The 10,639-nt window shown below is 38.4% G+C and overlaps 1 protein-coding gene across 1 annotated transcript in view; it reads right to left on the bottom strand.

Moving 5' to 3' along the window:
* Window positions 1-3,901, bottom strand: part of LOC308360241 (semaphorin-4E-like) — a 14,323-nt gene extending 10,422 nt beyond the window's left edge. Inside the window, exon 1 of the mRNA XM_080832046.1 lies at window positions 3,800-3,901. The gene's annotated coding sequence lies outside the window, so the exon portion shown is untranslated. The remainder of the gene's footprint in view (window positions 1-3,799) is intronic.
* Window positions 3,902-10,639: the final 6,738 nt, after the last annotated feature.

Here is a 10,639-nt window from a genome sequence, read left to right as displayed (position 1 = left end):
CCAACCCGCTGCTGTCTGTGGCTCTGGAGCAGAATGAGGATGCCAGGCATAGTTAACGCCTCGGGGGGAGATAGATGGAAGTAAGGCAGGATAGAAACTAAATAAATGAGCAATCTATATTCCACCTATGCATCAACAGAGCAGCTGCTGACACATCTTATAAGGCCACGTAATGCACATTATCAAGCTAAAGGGAATATCTACAGGGAAAATAATGAGCCCTCAGTGGTGCTATTTATTCCAAGAAAGCCATTTAAGATATGCCTAGATTTTCTCTGTAATAGCAAAGACAATCAGTTTAAAGGTCAGCCTAAAAGTCACTCTCCCCTGTTTACGACTTACCGATAGCAATGAAATCTGATCAGTCATCAATCAAAGTGTTTAGTATGACAAGTTACAAAGTTAATTTGCCAACACAATCCAGTTTCATTTAGCGCAACATTTAAAAGACTTACGAATATCACATTTCACATTACATCACTTTTGCCATTACAGGCCTAAACGTTATGTTCTGCTTCAGTATCACTTTTAACTGCGTTGTAAAGCATCGTGTACTTTTCTTTTAAACTGATTAAAACACTCACTGCACCATACTCAGAACAAAAATGTACTAATCATTAGTGCGGTTAAGCCATTAAAAAAATTATTACCAATGAATTGCACAATTTGCTGTAGTTTAAGTTATTGATTTAATTATTAGTCATAATTCCAAATTGATAGTTGAATTTCTTCTAAAAGACTGATTTGGGACTGGTCTTTCATTTTGACCACTATGGTAGACACCACTGTGTGTTCAACTTGATTGATCTACTGTTGTGTTGAATAATTATTGACTATCCAATTGAGTGAGATTACCAACATTCTATTGGTGCTATTGTCAGGTTAGTACCAACATCATTTTTGTGAATGTTAAGGAGAGTTTTAACATACATACACAACAGCATTTATCTGGCACCCATCACCGGTAATTTACCTACATTAAATGGTACCATTTGTGTGAGGATGGATCTTATTTTGCATCCTGATGGAGTACCTCTACAGCCTGCAAGACCATCTTGAAACCAAAATAAAGAAAGGCCTGACAAATGACTGAACATGTTAGAAAATCCTCATCCTGCTCGATTAATGTTGCATCAAGTGAAATGCATCATCATTCCTTACATTCATCAACAAGAGACTTAAACAGCAGCCCAACTTAAAGGGTGCAATTTGACCAAATTATTAAGCATTATTTTCCAGTACACGGTTTAATTGAAAATTGCTTTATTTTGCGAGAAGTGGTGAGATTTCACCAACAGGCAGCTCATCAGTCATGCTGAGAAACCTGAAGATATTAAATTTAAAAACCCATCTATCAATCAATTAGCATTGCGACTAGTCAATGGTTGGAAGCGGAGAATGGAAGATTTCTGAAACTGAATCATACACTTTCTACAGCTAAACAGAACATCAACATAGCCTACTACACTGTACAATGAGTCCCCTTAATTCTATTAAGTTAAGTTCTTCCAGACCCAAATTTCAAGAGCACTATCGTGAACAAAAAGGTTTAGGGTATTTAACCACCCGATTTCCAAATATGTCAACAAACTGAATGCTACTTTGTTTCTGGTTTCTCAATCCAAAAGAACAAAAAAGATACAAGCCAAAAGACATAGCCAAATAGTATTTACCTGCAAGTGTACTTTGCAAGTGTATGCAGCCGACAATAACCTGACCACACATTTATCATATTCTGCATAAAACAAATAAAAAAAAAAATGAAAGCTGGCAGAACATTGGTCCTGAAGATGAAGGTGCAACTGAAAACACAAATTAGTTAGGCTACTAATTAACCCTGTTACCTTAGAACTATCCCTGTTCCATCCTAAAGACGCTTACATTTACACACTATTTATCTTTATCTAGGCCCCACCATACACAACGGTGTATGGGGTTGGTCTGATTTTCAAAGAATGCTCACTGAAGTACGAAAACTATTGTAAAGCAAAGCATTGTGGGAGTTTTCTTGTAAATGATTGACCAATGGATGATGCAAGGGAATCTGTACTACACTGAGCTGCTTTAGAGTAGGCTTGCACAGGAAGTTGGTAACAGGGGGCTGCTCAACTCTGACACCCCCAGTGTCATAATCCCCTGAGAGACAGTTTGCACTGGAAACTCATCCTGTCAGGAAAAGGTTTTGGGTTTGCCTGCTCAGATAGCTATGGGCACATGACGTCCGTGAAAATAATGTTAGTGGTATAGGTAGTTGAAAAGGATTAAGTTGAAGGCACAATGTCAATTCAAAGGTAATTTGGAATCAGAATTGGTTTATATTCAAATTACACCAATTGAGGCACTGGGTTATTGGTGGACAAAGGTCAAGGAAACAAGTTGAGATGTATGGATTTAGCACAATAACAGCAGCAGGATCAGAGGGTGTGTAACGTTATTCTTATCATAGGGCAAGTCTTAACAGGAGTTGCTGAGGAAAAAAAACATGAATAACTTGAGAAACATGTCAAATACAGGGAGGAGCATCTTACTAGGGAACGTATTAGTCATCCTTTACACACCAACTTCAGTGTGTCTCAAGAAAAAGGAAGAATGGATGACTAGAGTAGGCCCTAACAAGTCATCATCCTATGATAGCGTTGACTTTCCAAATGAATTGAAGAAAACGGTACACGCTCAAATTCACCTTGTAATTATCTTAACCCAACTACCCACCTACCTTTGCAGTAAAAGCGATTTACCTGAAATTCAGGACTGAAAAATGTACATAAACTTATTTATCTGTCGATTTGTCAGTGTGCTTGAGTTTGAAGGGTAAAACATTGACAAACAACATTGGACGGTTAAATACTAAAACATTAGTAACTGCTAAAATGACACCAATCGCAAGAATATAAATACAGTAACTGGTCAATTCTATACAAAACCATAATTAGCTAGGCCATGCTCACTTAGTTCGAAAAATGTTAATCTTATTACTATTAAACAGACCACATGGTGTAATCACGGACCTATTGGAGGAATTGAGACTAGTAAGCCGCTTCTCTTTGGCAGATCTGGATGCCAGGACAACGTTACAACCCACTTCACAAACTACAGATTTACCAGTGTCAACAAGCTCAAATGTTAGCTAAAGTATATAATTTGCGTGCAAATTCGATATCCCTGTACTTTAAACCCAAGACAAGAAACATATCCTACCTATGGAGCTCACATGGCTCGCACTCACTTGTTCGTATGTTTTTGTCGCCAGAGCGTAAATCACGTAAAGCGTCACCTGAGACTACATTTTACCAGTGGCGAGATCTAACTAATTCCCTAATATAACTTGGCTCCAAGCTATGTTTGTCTCTTTTTCTAGAGAAACTGTAACCTAACATCAAGGTAGGTAATTGATGACACCGGACTACCCAGCAAGCAGATAGGGGTCTTTCTCCTAACGTTATTTCCTGATCCCAAATGTCTGAGCAAACGTTAGCCGGCTAATTTGGATAGGGAATAACGTCAAACTTAACTTTAAGTAAGTCAGCCACGAGCCACCCTAGCCTACTAAAGTTAGTTGCACATCTAGTATATCCCACATTAAGCTAGGAATTCGTGACTATTACCAATATTGTAACTACCAAAAAACAGACGTGCATTAGCTAGCTATAGGTTACGGTTAACGATTCGACTAACGTGACGTTAGGTTGTTGGTTTCAATTTGAATTCGTAGCTCGTTCAGCAACCGCATTTTAGCTCGATGTTACTTGACGTAACGATTGTATTTGTAGCAAAAATGGCATTAACGTAACGATCTTACCTTTCTTGACAAAGTGTTAGTATTCCGTAAAGATTTAAATTTCCGTAGTAAAACACAACCGTCTTCAAGCAACCTGTCAATGTTTCTCCTTGTTGAACGGTGTCGACTCTAGTAATACACACCTGATGGGAGGGAGAGTCAGTCGCTTTAGGATTAAGAGCAGCAAAACCGTGTGACGAAAACTTCAGGTGCGTAGAGGGAGACAGACTAGATAATTTGATTGTCCACTGGATTCGCCCTCTTTTCTTGTTAAGACTAAATGAAAACCAAGAGGTAACATCATTCACTTACGATTAGCGTTCGGGGGGGACGTTAAAATAGTTTTTGGGGCTCTTTCTCACCTGTGATAAGGGTACCTAACTGACAAACTGTCTATGCCACATAGGCTAAAGGTACTTTAATCAGCCTAGGGTAAGGGCTATGAAATGTTCTATTAACGGTGACATAGAAACCTTCAAATGGACAAGTACCCATGCTGGTCTATGACAGATGTTGTGTACATGACATGGCACACGTAAAACCGTAAGGCAAGTAATGTTGTCACAGCTGGTCCTCAAATGTAGGCAAGTGTTCGTGTCTATTAAAATGTAGCCTATAACCTGTTTCAGGTATAGGCAGGGCAGGAAATGGAAAAAAAAACTCGGGCCCATTACCGTAGTAGGCTGTATGCTTCAGTGGCATTGAGGGCTAAAGAGGTGTTAACAAATAGCCTACAACATGGAGGGAGAGGCGCAATTATAGACAATGAGGGTTTTAAGTGAATTTATAAATGTATAGGCTAATTCAATATAACAGAACACAACGACAATATAAATGTAGGCCCATTATTTACAATTAATAGGCTGCTGCAGCAGAATACAGTCATTCAAAGAGAACATGCAAAATGGGCTATCCGAGTGGCTACAAACGTAATTCGACGGCCTGGTATTTATAACAGGTAGGCTTATTTCTTTGTTCTAAATAATGTCAAGTTTGCCACCTAGCGGGAAATAGTCATTACAGCACTATTGGCGAATTTCAAATAAACAACAAAACTACATTTACATATCATAAGGCCACCTGAGTGGGACTAAACGACATTGTATATTTGGTCTGAATTTGTTCTCTCTGTTTTGCATTTGTCACAGTTGTCTTGTACTCTTGGTTTGCATGTGTTCTCTAGAGACCACCTTTTTTTTTTTAGCGCAGCCCTGCTTGTTCTCATGTTGGTTTATATAGGTCTGCAGTGCAACAATAGAAACCGCAGTATAGCCACAGAAGAGGTAGGCTAGATTATTATTATAAGGTAGTAGGCATTTGCCATTCTGGTCTGGCAGATTTTTTTGTGTGTTTTTTTTCTTTCAAACTTGGGTTTACAGCAAGAATTGACACAAACTTTAACACACTCAGTAGAAGCAACATAAATCAATAAATAGGATGGGACCAACACAGTGCTGGGTTTTTTGAACTCAACTAAATGGGCTATTAGGATCAGGGTCAACCTTAACATTGCTATTTTATCCAAGCCAAATAAGTTATTTCACCCAGCAACTTTGCTAGTTCATATTCAAACACAATTCTTTGTCTGTATACAAACTAAACATTTTGACTGAGTTGAAAGTCACACCTTCTCCTAACAGCTAAATGTACAGTATATGCTAATGTAACCTAACATTGATTGTCTAGGCTAATATTAAAGTGACAGGTTGCCTAGACAGTCTAATAAAACAATTTAGGCAGAAACACCTATAATAAAAATAACCCAAGGAAATGACCCAACAGCTTCAACCCAGCGTTTGGGTTGAAAAAAAACAACCCAGCTTTTTTTTAGAGTGTATGTTTATCATGAAGTGCCAAATCCAACTCTTTTTACAGCTGAAATCAGGTGGCTTCAAATGCTCACCTGTGTCCAAAACAAACGAAAAGCCATTGTCAACCAACACATAAAGGAAATCACTGATCAGATAATGCCCAATAGTAATAACCAGACAGGGAAACCAAGATATAATGAACCAATGAGGTAGACAATCATTCTGTGCCCTTGCATAAACATTTAATCTGCATTGCGTGTCATTTTGCACACCACACACATACCATCACTACCCTCCCAATTAGCGTGTGGCATGCACAGAGCTAGTTTCATAAAAACAGATATGTATAGGAGTGTTTAATGTCCTCTACAAGTTTTTTTCATTGGTCTTGATTAACAAAGTGACAGTCACGCATGAAATAAACAGACAGACAACAGCTAGACGAACCTAAAACACTCTCATTGTGTGGTCATGGCTGCCTGCTTTTCAGAACATGTTAATGTTACCCATGATTTACTTCAGATCCCATCCATCACTAGGACATCACTTGAACATGATAAAACTATGATTGAACAGGTCTTATTCCAGAATTATTGCTTTTATATTCTTGAGACTGGCAAAGTGAACATAACGTCTTACATAATAGATGCTTGTCACATCATTTGATTTCATTTGTGAATTTTATTTTTGTGGTATTTGTAAAGGGACCATGGGCGTTTTAAATACAATTTATTTTTAGTACTTGCCAGAGTGATGGCCTGTTTTTCTGCTTTATGAATGATACACCATTGCTGTTATTGCCATATTGTTTGCAATTAAGCAGAGTTAAACTAAAAACAAACTTTGAAAGGTCAAGTGCAACCCCCACAGCATCGGGAACCCCTGAAGCCCCATTCTGCATAAACCACATTACTGTGGCTGTTACTGTAGCTGATAATGCTAATCCCTTTTGCAAGGTGGTCTCTATGTAAGCTGAATACAAATTAACAGTGACCCTGGTTCTTTAAAATAAGACTTGGGTGCGAATATGGCCAAACACAAAACCACAAAAGCAGGGAAATCAGAGAAAGGCTGAGTTATTACAAAAACATATTAACCCTTGCTTATTAACAATTCAGCGTGCAACAAGATCGACATGTGTGGAACATAGCTCACCAAGTAAGGTCTACCCTTGGAGACTCAGTAGAAGCAACATAAAGACAACAGGTGATTTTCTCTGTTCGTCCAATGAGCGTCGTTTAGCAATGCCGTCTGCAAGTACGGTGCAACAAGCTGCCTAGCACTACCAGAGCAGGGGCATCCCTCTCTACCTTTAAGAAGCTCTTGAAGACCAAACCCCTTTCCTAACTTGCACTTCCTCTCCCTTCCTCTACCTGTCCGTATCTTTCCTATAATGCTTTCTCCTCTAGTACTTAAAGGCACCCAGTGCAACTTTCGAGGCAAAAATAGACATTCAATTTCTAGTCTTTTTTTTACACGTAGTAAGTTTCAATAACTCCATACCATTACATATCGACATTCAAGGAGCAAAGATGAAAACTCCAAGAATTACCGGAATCCTGCTTTATTTATTGGTCGCACCAATAAATAAAGATTGTTGTTGTTTACGATTTTCTATTAGTTCTCACCACACAACGACGTCTCATCTTTGCTCCTTGAATGTCGATATGTAATGGTATGGTGTTATTGAAACTTACTACGTGTAAAAAAGACTAGAAATTTAATTTATTTTTGCCTCGAAAGTTGCACTGGGTGCCTTTAACTTGCACTTACAGTAGTTACATTCCGTCACTTTTTTATTTCTTATGTAAAGTAGTATTTATTGTAACACAATGCTCGTAGCTTGATTGTTCTCGCCATTGTACGTCGCTTTGGATGAAAGCGTCTGCTAAATGTGATGTAAATGTCCAAAAGAAACAAACATAATCACCACACTTACAAATCCAACTCTCCTCTCTTCCTGCATCCACCTTAACTCTCCTATTTTGCACATTAATTGGGACAGAAAGGCACCAAACGGAGAAGGGTGTATTCTGGCACTTTTGATGATGCAGGCTTCGTTTAGCATACGTAGCAAACATATTTAATTGTTTGACTGAGTGTTTGAAGTGGGTTATTCATAAGGAAACTCCCTTTTTAAAGACACGTGGCTTATATTTACAGATGTGCATTTCATTGGTCAGTGGGTTGTGGAATTGGTAAAAGACTCTTTGTGTACATCCATCTACAGTGGATAAAAAATAAAATCAGTGCAATTATGACTATGATCAGAATTCTTATGCCTGTAACCATCCATATTAAGTGTGTATCTTGCATTGCTTGTAAAAGAGGTGTAGACAGGATGTTAGTGAAGGGAACGATGCTTGATCCACAATTCCAAGCAGTGCAGTACAGCATTATGATTTTTTTACCTCCTGCATCCATCCCCAGAACCACATGTGTTGATCTTCTTTTGCCACTGTGTGTGTTGTGGGGTTGCATATTGTATCTTGTTTTGCACACTCAGCTTCATTTTCAATTTAGTTTGTTGGTGTTTATTAAAAAAAAAAAAAAAAACTGCTATAGTTAGGTAGCATCAGCAATGTCAAGGGTATGCACTGAATAAAGAATATTGGCTGAATCAATGCAGAATTGCAGGACCAGTGATGAGTTATTAGTCATAACTTCTAAATTAGAATTATACAAGGTACATTTTGGTCCTGGAAAACACTTGTCACTGATAACCTGCTTCCTGTTAAACCTGAATGTTTTACTGACAGGAAGAAGACAGGGAGGGGGAGTCGTTGGATTCAAATCTGCTTAATGGGAAGGACATCTGACATTACATGATAATAACTTTTAAACCTTTTTGTTGTTGTTGTTGGATGAAAGCATATGGGATGGGAAGGCCAGTTGTCATGGTGCAGAAAGCAATATCATATAGTATTCTCAGGTGTACTTTACTACTCGTAAATGTATGACATTAACACACTCTGCTTAATGGCATCCCATATTCTTTAATATTCATAATTAACAACCTGTTACACGTAAATTCAGATGATAAAAGGCTTACAAAATTACAAAATTAATCTAAATTGCAAAGTTAATCTCAGTTACAATATGAAATGAATTAACATACCTAACACTTCAAAACCAATGAGTTCAGTTATTTCTAATGGGAGAGAAGAATTACTGTGCTTGGCAGATCAGAGGATGTCCTGTTGAACTGAAGAATCTGTCTAAATGAACAGAATAGAGGGCTGCATCATAAATAGAATTACGTTGTGAAACGTTCGTATAACGTTCGTTGTGATACGTTCTACACCTTCGCTCTGACTTTGTTTGGGTGTTTCCTCGCTGGTTTTGCTGCTCTCACATTTTCATAAGTAGCTGTCTTGGACTCAGTGTGTACACGCGTTCGTGAGGCCTCCGTTTTCTGTGTGCAGCTCCGCGTCGTTGGGTGCGTGTTCTGATATATACGGCTTTCTAAAGATCAACAAAGAAAGAGACCGCAATACAGTGACAGAAAAGAAGTAGGCTATGAAATATAACCAGTTTTCAGAAAAAAAACTACATGGCTAGTTGTAATGTAATTACAATACAGATAAAATAAGTTAAACATCAGTTTACACAACCCCTTTGACACTCTTCCTTTCAACTCTTCAAAGTTAATTTCATATAGGTTACAGTTGTTCTTAGTCCAGGTTGTAATTGTTCACTAATAAACTATTCACATTGGCAGGTTGTCTGTTTTATGAACAAGTCAATACATGGCCTGCATGCATGCTATCACCACTATTACAAGAAACGCTTATTTTGAAAGGCAATCTCTAAAAGGGAGACGAGATTTCTAATGCTTTGTTCTTGATTTACTTTCATGCGCTCGAGCTGGTGTCGGAGTCTTCAGTGGGCTCTGGGTGAGTATTCTGCTCTGGGCTGTTTGCACACAGGGCCTCGGAGAGGGCTGTTTGGGTGCCCAAGTCTGTACCTTTGTCGTTGTATTTTCATACACAGGGTTCTCTAAGAATAAATGACAGGCCGAGAATATCATTTTAATTTTTACTGTCCACAATGTCAATGTAAATTACACAATGTAAACAGCATACAAAGCACACTACTGGAGTTGTCCATCATGTAAACGTTGATCATTTCATTTGAAGCACAGTCCCACAGTTCAAATCTGAAAAAACCTTGAAACATGCGACCCCCACTGCGTCAGCGTGCACAAGAACACACAAGCAAAACCGCATGGGAGATCGACACGCATTAACTCATGTAATCTGCAGCTGTCTGTGAGAGCTCATCTCAGTGCACCTAACCACATGCCACCTCCACGCTCTCACAACACTCCACTGGAGCCAGGAAGGCACTAGTAAAACCTGACCTTAAAGGCTTTTTTTTGGCCCCCTTCATGAAGCATGCACAGACCTAGTTTCATAAGCTGTGTGCAAACTCCTCTCTCTATTACACTTGTTCTGATGTTTTTTAACCTGGATCTTCATCAGGGCAGTGCACCTAAATGTTTCACAGCCCCACTCTCAGGGTTGGGAAGGTTACTTTTAAAATTTAATAGGTTAGAGATTTCTAGGTACCCTGTTTAATGTAATAAATAATGTAGCTATTTTATAAGTCATCAGAGTAATGTAACTTATTACTTTTGATTGCTTTTTGATTGACAGGCAAAATAACTAATTGAATTACATATTTCCTCCTCAGTAACATATTACCATTACATTTATTAAGTTACATGTAACTAGTTACTTCCCAACCCTGCCCACTGATTATCAGATTTTTAATTAGATTTTTTACATAAATGCTCTATGACAATCATGATGTGTAGCCCATTGGTTATGTATCACAAGTGTCTGAGGCGATGCAGATATAAACCTTTGACCTTAAGCTTAATCATTAAAGGCTTTTGGTCTTCTATTTAGTGAGTTGGCAGAGAGTTAAAGAAGCGTATTTAGTAGGCCAGAGGATGGTGAAGTGACAGAAAGGGCTTACTTACCTCTTTCCAGGCGTTTCTTCCGCCTCCACAGGATCCAAATCAGTATCAGTGCAATGACCACTG

This window comes from Sprattus sprattus, assembly GCF_963457725.1.
Source record: "Sprattus sprattus genome assembly, chromosome: 2".
Lineage (NCBI taxonomy): Eukaryota > Metazoa > Chordata > Actinopteri > Clupeiformes > Clupeidae > Sprattus > Sprattus sprattus.
The sequence above is the reverse complement of the archived record's forward strand: the minus strand, read 5'-3'. Positions and strand labels throughout refer to the sequence as shown.